Raw genomic sequence first — 15,153 nt, 5'->3', positions numbered from 1 at the left:
CCCGCAAGTCTAATTGCACATCATCAGGAACGGGAACTTGAGTAGGAGGATCCGGCACCCAATCTGGAGAAATTGCATGTCCATCTTCTTTTATTAACATATTGTGTAATATGATGCATGCATACACGTAGTTAGAGATCGTGGGTTTTTTCATTACATGAACCGGTCGACTGAGTATGCACCATCTACCCTTTAAGACACCGAAAGCTCTCTCGACATCTTTTCTTGCCGATTCTTGCAACTTCTTGAACGCTTTTTCATTGTCCTCGACAGGAAACGAAAAGGCTTCCATAAAAACAAACCATTGCGGATAGATACCATCGACAATATAGTAGCCACGTCTGTAATATCTCCTGTTGAAAAAATACTGACAGAAAGGTGCGGTACCATCTGTTACGCTCTGATACAATGATGATGTGTACAAAACAGTGATGTCGTTGTTTGAGCTAGGACACCAAAATAAGACTGCCAAAACCATAAATCATTTGACGCAATCGCTTCAAGTGAGATGGTCGGTCGTTTGATATCACCCCTAACATACGCCCCTCGAAACTCCCGTGGACAATTCCTCCATTCGATATGTGTACAATCGATGCTACCGAGCATCCTGGAAAATGTCATCTTGCCTCATGCATGGCGTAAAGACGTGTAATGTCATATCTTGTTGGTTTTCGTAGAAACTCTTTGCCATACAATTTAATAATCGCGCTACAAAAGAATTGTAGACATTCACGTGAAATTCTCTCAGACATTTGTAAGTATTCATTGAATTGGTCGGGTGGGTTACCTGTCGCTAATTGACGAATAGCGGATGTGCATTTTTGAAGCGCCGTAAAACTTCGTTTGTCCCTTGCGTCGTAAGATTCTTGAAACCATTCTTCGCTTGCTTCGACGTCGGCTGCAATCTTTAAAAATAAAGATTTCGACAAACAAAAGCGTTCCCGAAACGTCTCGTCATTGTATTTCGGCTCCTCCACAAAATAGTCGTTCATTAGCACTTTGTGGGCATGTATACGATTACGATCCACCATTTTTTTTGGACGGCTCGGGCCTTCAAGTTCGTTATATAACAACGGGAACCATTCGATAATGTCATCGTCCGAAGACGAAGAGCTATCGGCGTCTAAGGGAACCAAGTTGTTCGGAAATTCCATATTTTTTTGTTTTGAATGAAGTGGAATATTGAGAGTGTTTTGAGTTGGATTTGGTTTTGAGTTGGATTGAAATGGTTGTTTATTTAAATTATTTAATTTTTTTATTTAAATCCCCCCCCCCAACGGTCAACCCCCCCCCCCCCCCCCCCGACGGTAATATTCTTGGGTTTCAAACACGTGATGGCCACCACGCTAACCCTCTCATCACGCGTGATGAGAGGGCCGACGACGGTGTTTGCCAAGCCATCACGCGTGATGGCTGGCCACCACGCTCCACCACGCCCGTCCTAAGAATGACTAAAAACCGTTTGATTTGTTTTGCTAGTTGGTTTATTTTTAGCTCTTTCAATGTATAGTTTGAAATTTATACTCCATTCACAATATAGGTTTTGGATTACAATTTGAGACTTTTAGCATCCTAATATAGTCATTTTAGGCACATAACATGTTTAACATGACACGTGAAACCCCAAACACGATACATTTAACTAAATGTGTTACTTTCTCAAACACTAAACCCGTAGCTTAATAATTGGGGTTCACAACACGTCGAACAAGGCTGAAGGTAACTATGGATAAAACAAATGACTTGACCTGACCCAGCCCGACATGTCAAACACATGTAAAATATAATCACTTCAATAACATGACATGTCACCAAGATTAAAAATCACAACTAATACAATAAAATAAGAAGTTATCTTAAATAGGTTTAAGTCTATGCAAAAAGTGATCTTAATACGTAAAATGCGATAATTAATATGAAACACTAGTTTATAATAGGATTTAATGTTTAAAAACAAATGAAAAGGTTTTAATGTTAATATTAAAAACCTCCACTTTTCAATTAATACAACTAATAGAATCATTAATTTCTATCTCCAATTAACACAAACAATCAAATTAATATATTTAAAAAAATTTAAAGAATTCATATATTTTATAATTTATTTCTCTTCTTTTCTTTATTTGTTATCTCACACAGATACAATTTATTTATACAATACAATTTTTTTCCATCTAAAAACAATTTTTCCAACTCAATATAACACGTAACTTTTTTAATCGTCATCAGTACATATTTTTTCCTAGTTGACATAACTACAAAACGATTGTGATGAATAATATAAAAAATATATATCATACGCATACATCCATTATATTTAATATATATATATATATATATATATGAGTTACATTAATCATAAAATGTACACTGGTTTTAAGCATAAAGTACAGATAACATACACAAAAACATGCAATCTGCATATGAAATTCAACATCAACAATTATATAAACTACATCATGTGGACATTAAATTTTAGCAAAAATATACAACCTATGCAAAAACATATAACATACACTTGAGTTTTTGCATAACAAAATATATAATATACACATAAATATCTAATATGCATATGAATTTCAACATCAACAAGTATATATAAGCTACACAAAAGTTATATAACTTACACATGTGCATTTTAAAATACAACATCCACATGTTTTTGTTAATATAAAATACACATTGTGTAGGTTTTGTGCAGTTTCGTGTAGGTTATATATTGTTATTAATGCTGAAATACAAGTGTAAGTTAATGTTTTTGTGTAGGGTGTATATTTTTATTAATATTTAATGTACACATGTGTAGGATATATGCATTTTTTGTGTAACTTGTGTGTGTGTTTGTGTGTGTAGGTTGCATGCTGGCTGTTGTGTAGGTTATATGTTTTATTATGCTTATAAAAAGTGTAGGTTACACTTTTTGTGTAGGATTATAGGTTGATTTTTTTTTTGGTTATATTATCATACAAGCATATGTAGGATATTTATTTAGTATTATTCATCACACTGTAAGTATGTGTTAATTTATGTATATATATTAATTGAGAAAAAATATGTATTGATGTCTTTGAATAAAATCACATGTTGATGGATGTTGATATATTGGGTTAAAAGAAATTATAATATATGAATAAATTGTATTTGTGTAGGATAAAAATTAAGACGAAAGAGAAATATTTTACCAAAATAGACGAATTCTTTATATATATATTTTTTAAATATTTTAGTTTGACTAGTTATGATAATTGAAAAGAGAAATTAATGTATTAATTAGTTGTATTAATTGAAGAGAGGTTTGTAATGTTGTCATTAAAATGTTTTCATTTATTTTTAATCATTTAAAACCTATAATAAACTAGTGGTCCATATTGATTTTATCGCACTTTTCGCACTAAATGACTTCTCGCCTGAAACATTCTCATCTTAAATATATATAAATCTTAGGGGTGTCAACTCCTGACACGGCCCGAAATCTGACACGAACCGTACATAGAAAAATATAGGTTTTGGGTCGGCTGACACGACCCGTTTTCTTAAACATGTCAAGCCGAACCCGACACGTTTAAAAAACAGGTCAACCTGAACCTAACCTGTTAAAAAGTGGGTTGACATGTTAACCCATTTAACAATTTTAAAGAAATTAATATTTTGATTTTAAAGATAAGAAGTTTTAAATTTTAAAGTTAAATACTTAGTTTTTTAATTTTTCATATATCAATTAACTGTTAAAAGTAAAACCAAATTCTTTTTTACATTAATTTTATATAATTTTTTACTTCCAACATTTTCATTTTCTTAATTCTAACTGTCTATTATCTGGTTATTTCATTCGCTTGTTCTTATCATGACTAAATATGTAAACCTAAGTTTGTTAATTGAATATTAGAGATAAATACAATGAACAATTTGATCTATCACAAATTATTAACTAGTTTTATATGAATAAAAGTAATTAATTGTTTAATTTATTACTAAGTCAATAAGAATTACACTTATTCGTATATGAACATAAAATGGGTTGACCGGCAAAACAACTTGGACACGACACGAATTTAAATGGATCGACATGACACGACACAAATAAAATATGGGTTGGGTTTGGGTTGAAAAATCTCAACACGCTAACCCGCCAATCCGCCAACTCGACACGATTGACACCCATAATAAAACTATATCACTTGGATAAATGGGCCATAAACGTGTCGTCCTAACTTATTAAAAAGGATTAGTTAAGCGCACATGCATCTCATAAACGGTTTAAGTCAGTTGAACCCGTTTAAACATGTTTTTAATCATAGCATAAATATGTCAACCCGTTTACAACCCATACTTGTTTACTTAAATACTAATTCAGTTTAACTTTGTATCAAACCATGTCATGTTATCAAGTTAACCGTTATATAACACACATGACCTTATCCGACTCGACTTACATGTAAATCGAATTGTCCGTTAACCTTTTCCGTTATTATTATTATTAGAACATAAAGTAATGTATATATAATGAGTACTTGAGTAGTTTATCGTTGATGCCAATGAGTTGGTAGTGGAGAGGTAATGAAGAGATATGATATTTCATGTGAACTAGGTTCAATTTCTGCCCACATCATTTAGTTTCGGCAGCACTGGATGATAACGAGAGACTAGACGAGTATGTGACGTAAACTAATTGTCCGTTCAACTTAATGATCCAACTAGTAAACATCACATATTCATCACTCTTTCATTATCAATTGGATACCGCTAAAATTAAATATCAAGGATATAAATCAAACATGAGTTACATGTAGGGATGGCAAAAAAGTCCGTGCCCGACGAGTATACCTGAAACCCGAAATAAATGGGATGGGTATATCCGAAACCCGATGGGTATGGGTCGGATATGGGACTGGGATTTAAAAATTTTCGTGGGTACGGGATTAGATGATACCCGACCCGATTACCTGAAAACACATACCCGATTACCCGAACCATATACCCGAATTATATACCCGCAAAATTCTTTGTATTTCATAGGTTGTGAAGCATATATATAAAAAATTATATATAAATTATAATGATATTATTTATTTATTGTCATGCTTATATATATGGAATGCATTATATTTAAATTTGTAATAATTGTTGTATGAATGATGTATAAAATAATTATAATGAATAAAAAAATGTATTTGAAAGTCCCAAGGGGTATACCCGATACCTTACGGGTAATTACCAGACAAATACCCGGCGGGTAATGGGCCGGGTATGAGACACGGTTTTACAAAAGGGTATGGGCATGGGATTACCGATACCCGGCCCGTTGCCATCCGGAAAAACCATGTATATGTATATTTTGAAGATCATGGTTGATACAAGATTTATAACCAAAAATGAAAATAAGCAAGGGTGAAAAAGTAATAAGTATAGTGAGGTAGGTATAGTGAGGGAGTCTTGATTGGGGAGTATAAATAAAACCTCTCTCAACTAACTTTCCACTTTCTCTCTCTAAACTAAACCCCCAATCACTATCCATGGACTCCAACTCCGTCAAGGTCTCACCACTGGACCTCGTTACTTAACGGCAAGGTATTCGACACCACGATGCCGTTGGCTTTATTGATAAACAGTTAAACGTTAAATTGTTATGATATTTATATAACTGCATAATTTAATATAGGGAGGTGGTAGATGAGTATTTATTAAATGAATTTGGTTTATGATGTTGATTGTGTAGGTATGGAATTGGAGATGGCGAGCCAACAGATAATGCTGCTAGATTCTATAAATGGTTTACTGAGGTAAGCATCCTGCGATTAGTAGATGCATTATTGTATTTAATCAGAAATTTGCATGTTGATTTAAAATTTTTTGCTACGTATGTAGGGCGAGCCAAAAGGAGAATGGCTTAATAAACTTCAATATGGAGTATTTGGCCTTGGTAACAGACAGTATGAACATTTTAACAAGGTACATTTTAGTATCATGCTGCATATGTTTGTAATTAAGTATAACGTTATAAATGTTCAGTTACAAATTATGCTATATCTAGCTTATTTTCTTTACTTTTTGTGATGTAGATTGCAAAGGTGGTTGATGACGGTCTTGCTGAACAGGGTATGTCTTTACCTATCCAGTTTATAATACAGGAGATGATAATTTGCATTTGTCTGCAAATGTTTGTTACTTAAATGTTTTAATTGATTTAATGTGCATATGTTTTTACAATTTACAGGTGCTAAGCGTCTTGTTCCTGTTGGCCTTGGAGATGATGATCAATGTATTGAAGATGACTTCACTGCATGGTATTTAAAAAAAATACACCTTTTTGACTTTTGTATTGAATTGTATATGTTCAACTAGTAGTCAACAATAACTGCATGTAATAGTGTGTCTTAGGGGGTGTTTGTTTTTTCTTCAAACATCTTCAAGGGAGCTAATGTCTGCAGGCGCGCAGACATTACCCTTGAAGACTGTTTGTTTTTTTTCTTAAAACAGATCTGAAGTTATCTTCTTTCATCTTAAAAGAAAAGCAAGGAAATCTTGCTTAAAACATCTTCACAAAAAAACCTTTGCAGCCACCCTCTCATCCACTGCTCCTACCACCGTCCGCCAACACCACCACCCACCGTACGCCGCCACCACCACCCCCGTACCCCGCCGCCACCGTCCACCACCATCCACCGCCACCACCACCGTCCACCACCCACCATCCATCACCACCACCGTCCACCACCCACCATCCATCACCACCACCGTCCGCCACCACCACCACCATCCATCACCGCCACCACCACCATCCATCACCCACCACCACCACCATCCATCACCGCCACCACCACCACCATCCATCACCGCCACCACCACCGTCCACCACCCACCATCCATCACCACCACCGTCCACCACCCACCATCCATCACCACCACCGTCCGCCACCACCACCACCATCCATCACCACCACCGTCCACCACCCACCATCCATCACCACCACCATCCATCACCACCACCACCATCCATCACCGCCACCACCACCATCCATCACCCACCACCACCACCATCCATCACCACCACCGTCCACCACCAACCAAAACCATCCATCACCACCACCCATTGTCCACCACCACCATCCACCGCCACTACCCACCGTCCGCCGCCACTACCACCATCCACCACCACCACCTTCCACCACCCACCAAAACCAAATCGGCATGGCAAGCAAAGACTAAAAACTAGATGTAACTTGAATAAATGACTTCTATCTTGTGAGATAAGTTTGACAGTTATGCAGACAGTATCAGCTTATAAAAACAAACAGTCTTATATTTTCAGCTTGCAGATCTTCAGACCACATCTTCAGTTGCAGACATGAAAACAGATGAAATCAGCTTGCAGACAGTTTATGTCTGCAAAAACAAACAGCACCTTAATATCACATAAAACGTTTTTTCAGGAAAGAGTTAGTGTGGCCTGAGTTGGATCAAATACTTCGTGATGAAGATGATACAAGTGTTGCCACTCCTTACACAGCTGCAGTTTCCGAGTACCGTGTTCTCTTCCATGAGAAACCAGACTTGTTTTCTGAAGAAAATATTACGACAAACGGTCATACTGTTCATGATGCTCAACATCCATGCAGGTATCTTAACATTTTCAACTTTTAGTTTGTTATCTAATCTTATTATTAATTACTTGATCGTCTTCCAAACCTGAGTACCTGACATAATTGTGCTTGTTCAAAGATCCAATGTTGCTGTCAAAAAGGAACTTCATAGCCCCGAATCTGACCGGTCTTGCACTCATCTTGAATTTGACATATCTAATACCGGACTAACGTAAGTTCTTCGAGTGGTATTTGACAATATGTTATGAATGGATGATAAACTTATTATCAACCCCTCACATGAACTAATTTGTTTGCATCAGATATGAAACTGGGGACCATGTTGGAGTGTATTGTGAAAACTTGAGTGAAGTTGTGGACGAGGCTGAAAGATTAGTGGGTTTACAACCTGACACTTATTTCTCTATTCACACGGATAAAGAAGACGGGACGCCACTCGGCGGGGCCTCCTTGCCACCTCCTTTCCCTCCATGTACTTTGAGAAAAGCGTTGGCTCATTATGCTGATGTTTTGAGTTCTCCCAAAAAGGTATTATCCCCTCTGTTTTGACCCGTGCAAACAGAACCTCTTAAATGGTGTTTGCTGAAAGATTCACATTGTGCCCTGCTTGCGGTGCGCGCATATAATGTATATATGTGTGAACCCTCGGGTGGGCAAAAGTAAAATTGCACTAATTTTGACGTTATTTTACTAATTTTGTGAAAATAACGTTAAAAGTGATGGAAGGTTAATCAGGCATCATGTGGTGGCGTTGATAGCCGAAAGACAAGGGTACATGCACCAATCAGCCGGCGTCCCGATGATTGAGTGCTATGTGCCTTATGTAATATGTCCAAGGCTTGATGCAAAACTACTATCGAGCCGGGGGTCTCACCGGAAGCAGCCTCTCTATCCCCATGGGGTAGAGGTAAGGCTGTCTACATCTTACCCTCCTCAGACCCTACCATAGCTTTGCTATTGGTGGGATATGTACGATGATGATGATGATGATGAAAGATTCACATTGTTTTTGTTATAGTTTGCAAGGTTTAAAAGTACGGAGTCGCGCCTCGAGGCGTTTTCCCTTCAAGGGGCGAGGCGTAAGCCTCGAGGCGAACCGAGGCGTACGCCCGAGGCGGAATTAAAAAATAAATATAAAAATTATATATCTTATATACCATGAAAGATTTTAACTTTTTATCCATAATTTCATGGAATTAAACATTCTTAGTACATAAAAGTCATAAACATAGCTAAAAAAATAAGATTTAGCCAAAATTACACCTAAAAATGCACCGAGGCGCACCAAAAGCCCACCGCCTCACCCCTTTGAAGCGTATGTTATTCTGATCCCTTGAGGCGACGCCTCAGAAGCGTTTTTTGAGCGCCGCGCCTCGAGGCATACGCCTCGACCGTTTTTTTAAACCATGATAGTTTGTAACTTCTTTTAAATGGGCAAAAATGTCGTTTTGGTAACATTCAACCTGACTTGCTCTGTTTTGACCCGGGAAAACACAATATTCTAAGTAATGTTTATTCAAAGATTCACATTGTTTCTGTAAATGTGACTCTTTTTAAATGGGGAAAAAAGTTGTTTGCGGATCAAACCGACCCTGGCTCACTGTTTAGACCCATGTAAAAGTTGACCTTTTTTTGACCTGTTGCTCAACCTGACTCTCCCTTTAACTCGTGAAAACACTACCTTTTAAAATAGTGTTTGTTCAAAGATTCCAAGGTTTCTTTTAAAGTTCGTAACTATTTTTCTAAATGGACAAAAAGGTAATTCTGACTCGATCCAACCTGACTCACCTGCTTTGATCTGTTCCAAAATGACCCTTTTTTGTTTTGACCCATGCCAAAAGTGACTTATTTGACCTGTTTCTAATCTATTAATCCAATTTCAGTCAGCTTTGCTTGCACTAGCTGCACATGCCACCGATCCCGATGAAGCTGAAAGGTTGAAGTTTCTTGCATCTCCTGCTGGAAAGGTTCGACTTCATTTCATAATTTATTACCTTAAAAGACATTAATATAACAATGTCTATCTTCTTAATATGGAGATTGATATTATTTAATGTTTTTCAGGATGAATATTCTCAATGGATTGTTGCAAGCCAAAGAAGCCTTTTAGAAGTAATGGAAGCCTTCCCATCAGCCAAGCCGCCACTTGGCGTTTTCTTTGCATCTGTTGCCCCTCGCTTACAGCCCCGATACTACTCGATTTCATCCTCTCCAAAGTAAGTAAATCATCAAATTCACAAAAATAAATGAATCAAAAATTAGAAACAGTTTGATATCAATACACTTGTATTGTTTTGTATTACAAGATGGCACCAAATAGGATTCATGTTACTTGTGCATCAGTTTATGAGAAAACGCCAACAGGCCGTATTCACAAAGGAGTTTGTTCAACCTGGATGAAGGTATTTTTATTTAGAGTAAATTATGGTTTTGGTCCACGTGGTTTGCTCTCTTTAGCCACTTTAGTAAAATTTTTTTTAACAAATCAGGGGAGGTATATATGTTATAATTGTTTTGGCCCCTAGCCCTAATCCAGTTAGATTTTTCTCTCAAGTAGTATGCTCACTTGCCCCTCACATGACATTTTAGTCCGTTTTTGCCAAGTTATAAACACCCTATATCGCGCTAGGGTTTAAATTAATGGGTGTTTAAAACTTGGTGGAGAAAAGGACTAAAATGTCTCTCTTGTGAGGGGCATGTGAGCTTGCTTAACAGCAAAATTTAATTGGATTAAGCCAGGAACCAAAATGCTTATAGAGTTTAAAGTTTAAACCTCAGGCCCTGGTTTGCTGAAAGATTCTTAATGGTTAAAAGAGGGCAAACCACAGGGACAAAGCCATCACTTTTCAACTTTTACTTTGTATATTTTGAAATTTAAAATTTATGATTTGTTTACAGAATGCGGTGCCTATGACGGAAAGTGAAGACTGCAGTTGGGCCCCTATTTATGTTAGAACATCTAATTTCAGACTACCTTCTGACCCGAAGGTGCCGGTTATTATGATTGGTCCTGGTACGGGATTGGCCCCGTTTAGAGGTTTTCTTCAAGAACGGTTGGCTTTGAAGGAAGCTGGAACTGAGCTCGGGTCATCCGTTTTGTTCTTCGGTTGCAGAAATCGCAAAGTGGTATGTATATCACAGTCAAGTTAGACATGCAAACAAACATAAACGAGGGCCTGTTTTTGTTCATTTGTTAAACATTAACTGAACAAAAGAATGAACACCAACACTTTAACGAATGGATTTTTTTCCCTGTTTGCTTGTTAAGAAAATGAACGTGTTCGGTTTGTTAATATTCTAAACTAACGTAAATGAATGAATGTAAACGAAGAAAATGGATGCGTTCGGTCTTTTGTTAAGTTCAACAACGGTTCACGAACATCAATAAACGAATGGGGCGTGTTTTCATGTTTGCTCATTGTTCATTCATTAAATAAACAAACGCTCTACTGGACAGTTTGTTTACTTGCCTACTTTAATTTAATCATTCCATTTTTATAATTACAAATGAGGTCAAATATGATTATAATAGTTATATTTTTCACCCCTGGCAGCCCATTTGACCGGTTTCCTTTTAGCTATTTCATATTTATATTTTTGACCCGTTCAGGATTTCATATATGAACACGAGCTTAACAACTTTGTCGAGACGGGTGCTCTTTCCGAGCTAATAGTTGCCTTCTCCCGCGAAGGACCGACTAAGGAATACGTTCAACACAAGATGACCGATAAGGTGAATAATATCTCTTATTTTTTTTATTATTCATATAAATATTTTCATAATATGCATTTATAATACAAATTTGTCATGCAGGCTTCGTATATCTGGAACCTTCTTTCTGAAGGAGCATATTTGTATGTATGTGGTGATGCGAAAGGCATGGCCAAAGATGTACATCGGACCCTACACACCATTGTGCAAGAACAGGTACTAATCATTTGCATATATATTTTATTTATTATATTTATATAAGTTATTTTGTGTTCATTAAATATTATTTATTTATATACATCATATAGGATGGGGTAGGTATATTATATGGTTGTAGTTGGCTTAGATGGTGACACATAAAAATAATTTTATGGTGGTAAAACACTTTGGGGTCTACCATCTTGTTTTATGGACACCATCTTTTGAGGTGTCATTTTTAACTATAACAGTGATTTTCTTTTTTTAGGTGTATCACCAAATTAAATTCACCTTTTTATTGGTCCAACAAATCTTTCTTTTTCATTATTGAGCGGCAATTTTGATCCATCAGGACGGTCACATTTTATTCTTTATCTTTATCTATATAATTTAACTGATTATCGATTTTGAATTGAAATTTTTTACTTTATTTTATTAAATAATACACTTCTAATCAGTTTTTATGTTTATTTTTCTCTCACTCACAAAAGAATTATATGGTATAAGAAATTACTATTCAGCTCATATATATAGTCCATATAATTTATGAATAAGGAAAAATACGAAGGATGGGATCGAGCGAGTTTTTTCATATTTTTCATATATTTTAAAGATATGAAAGATTATCAAGAATGGGATGTGAATGCTCTGCTAATCTGTGTAGTTGGTTTATTTTTGTGTATATATACATGTGTGTGGGTGGGCGGGTAGGATCATTTACGTTCTTATCGTACAAACTATTGAAAGTGAAGAAACAAAATTACACGGTGGTATTTTCGTACGCTACAAGAGAAATGCAACTAGCATAACAATTAGCACTACCCTACTCGTAAAACTATAGCGTGATTATTATTGTTCTAGTACATTTTTTCATAGCATAATTATTTGATAGTTATTATTACTCTAGGTACATTTTTTATTGCATAGTTATTTGCTAAACATTGTAATTAATTAATTAATTAATTAATCAGAGTTACGAAATGCAACTACGTGGGTTTCTTCACATCATATGATTCACATGTTTAAACTTGTTTGTATTTGATCCAAACACTATATATGATCAGTTGTTTGTCTATACACCTAGTCCTAGCTATAAAGCTAATGCTAACAACCATAACTTCGTTGATTTCAGGGATCACTAGACTCATCAAAGGCGGAACTGTACGTGAAGAATTTACAAATGTCGGGAAGGTACCTCCGTGACGTTTGGTAAATAGACGGAACGCTAGAAACGTATGGGGGAAACTGCGTTTGTGGCTGTGGAGTGGAGAAATTCTTTAATATTCTTGTGTTAATTTTTGTAACTTACTGTTTGTTACCCGTGGTTTGAAACTGTTGTTCTTTTCTGAATGTAATTCATAAGGAGAGAGTAATAATTTATACATAATATATATTTAGTAGTGACTGTTTAAACACATTGTTATGGACTTGTTGTAATGATTATCAAAAAGAAATCAGGAGGCACTTAAAACGTGTATAGTGGAAATTACGTGTTGGCGTATGGGTGATGGGATAATAATGGTGTCACCTATAACTCTATAAGTTGATGGTTTTTACGTTCACGAATCGTGGATATACACAATACAGGAAAACATATATAACATAGAGTTTGCAATTTAATCTTTTGCAAAAAGTAGGTGAAAATTTTGTACACTTGTGACTTCTAGGTAAAGGGTAGGGATGAGATTGATACTGATCGCTACTAGTATCGAAAATTTCGGTCGCAAAAATCACACATTCTTGATACTGGTACCAAAATTTTCAGTTTGGTATCGGAATTCGGGAAATATCGGTACTGTACCGTATCGTACCAGTACTGGTGTCGATACCGATTCATAGTACCGATTCGATACCGATGATTTTTTTTATAACTTCGGCTTAAAACGGTTTTTTCTTTGTAGTTTGTATCCGGCCCTTTAAACCTTCCATCTATATCTATAAACTAAAAGCTAAAATTACGTAAACTAAAATTTGAGCAACATATATTAAAATCACACAAGTTAAAGATAATAATTAAATAAAACAAAAATTAAAAATCGAAATAATGTTCTACAAGCGTGTGCCTCTTCTTGTTTCGGGTCTTGCTACCTCCTATTCCTAAATAACTTTTTTTTTCTGAGATCGGTCTGATTTGATATTTACTATTTAGTATTTATTTATATGGAAATAAATGAATATTTCGCAATTTCAAATTGCTAATATTAAATTTCATATTTATATGTTTTGTCACGAGTAGGCTAAATGTATAGTGATTCTGGGACAAACGATTTAATGATTAGCATAAAGAATGGTTATTAGATATTTAAATGGACTTGGTTGGAGTATATGACTGTGTTATTTGGGTTTGTTTTGGACCGATCTTGTTAAAAAACTATATGACGGTAAAAGTTGGGCCGAACAACAAATGGATAGAAAGAATTGTATTCACCTGAACTTGGTGTAAAAAATGAGTAATGTTGTTTTTTAAGTTACTTGGATCCATTTGCTAAATGATTGATTAGACTTTAAACGAGCCTAGGCTAGCGATGACAATAGGTCGGGTTCACACCATCTCAGTCCTATACTTCGTAACTTGGTTGTAGAACCATGTTCTATACTCTGCCAATTATCAGTTGAGTTTACCCGTTAGTTTGTAAAAAGTACATGTTAGAATTTTCAAGTAAATATTTTTTACCATTATAATTGTTTTATAACAACTATTACAAATTAAAATATATGATTTGTTATATACATATAAACATTGTCATGAGTGAATAGTAGTATTATAACTTATATAAATTTTATGTGCATAAAATATAAATAATATCTATATCTATACTATATATAATACATGAGACAAGTGTAAATTAAGAAACTTGATTTTAAGAGTTTTATAAATGCTAATGCATAAATTACATATGTTAGTAAGAGTAAACTTGTTTTTTAAACACAATTCATTCAACTTTCAAGTTTGGTCCCTCATCTTTAACCATATTATGTTTTTAATTTAAACTTTAACTAACTTCCCACCCATGATTTTTAAACAACTATAACAGTTTCATACGCTAATATTTTTATAAAAAAGTTACACCATAAAAACGAGCATTTTATTCTCTTTAATTTGAATATGATATTGTTATAATGTTTTTCAATTTTGATGATTTAATATTTTATGTAGGGGTGTTTAGTGTCGCTTTTGATGGTTTTTAAGTTTTGTAAACCCAACCGTTAACACCGATTTTTCCAAAACCAAACTGAACCATTGAAAGTTGAAACTGAATCATTACCAACGGTCTTGTTCCAGTTTAGTTTTACAGTTTAAACTTAAATAATACATTTAGTTTTAAATAATTATTAATTTAATTGTACCATCGATTTTAACTAAACACCAATATAATATGATACTTGAGATGATCAAAAATAAAGAATGATAATTTTAGCCACATAAATGGTAAACATTAATGTAAAATCTGGGACGCAAAATAATAACAACAAAGATTACAAAAAGAATCATACTGCAATTAGGATATTTTAAAGTTGTAATAGTCAAATTATTTGTATTAAAGAGATTATGTTCAGTTACATTTTAACTATATCTAATATATATAACAAAACATATCTAATAATTAATAATAAAAAAGATTAATGCATTCAACATGTATA

At 34.9% G+C, this 15,153-nt stretch overlaps 1 pseudogene across 1 annotated transcript; it reads left to right on the top strand.

Annotated features, from left to right (window-relative positions):
- Positions 1 to 5,372: 5,372 nt before the first annotated feature.
- Positions 5,373 to 12,924, top strand: LOC143622608 (NADPH--cytochrome P450 reductase 1-like; annotated as a pseudogene). Its single transcript, XR_013151753.1, has 15 exons — positions 5,373 to 5,413; positions 5,717 to 5,780; positions 5,866 to 5,949; positions 6,060 to 6,096; positions 6,215 to 6,284; positions 7,431 to 7,616; positions 7,720 to 7,812; positions 7,904 to 8,129; positions 9,485 to 9,568; positions 9,666 to 9,821; positions 9,908 to 10,003; positions 10,500 to 10,727; positions 11,212 to 11,334; positions 11,416 to 11,529; positions 12,644 to 12,924. The product of XR_013151753.1 is annotated as an NADPH--cytochrome P450 reductase 1-like (transcript).
- The last annotated feature ends 2,229 nt before the right edge of the window (positions 12,925 to 15,153 follow it).

This window comes from Bidens hawaiensis, unplaced genomic scaffold, assembly GCF_021521415.1.
Source record: "Bidens hawaiensis isolate Kalapana, Puna unplaced genomic scaffold, B.hawaiensis_p1.1 tig00003237_1, whole genome shotgun sequence".
Taxonomy (NCBI): domain Eukaryota; kingdom Viridiplantae; phylum Streptophyta; class Magnoliopsida; order Asterales; family Asteraceae; genus Bidens; species Bidens hawaiensis.
The sequence above is the reverse complement of the archived record's forward strand: the minus strand, read 5'-3'. Positions and strand labels throughout refer to the sequence as shown.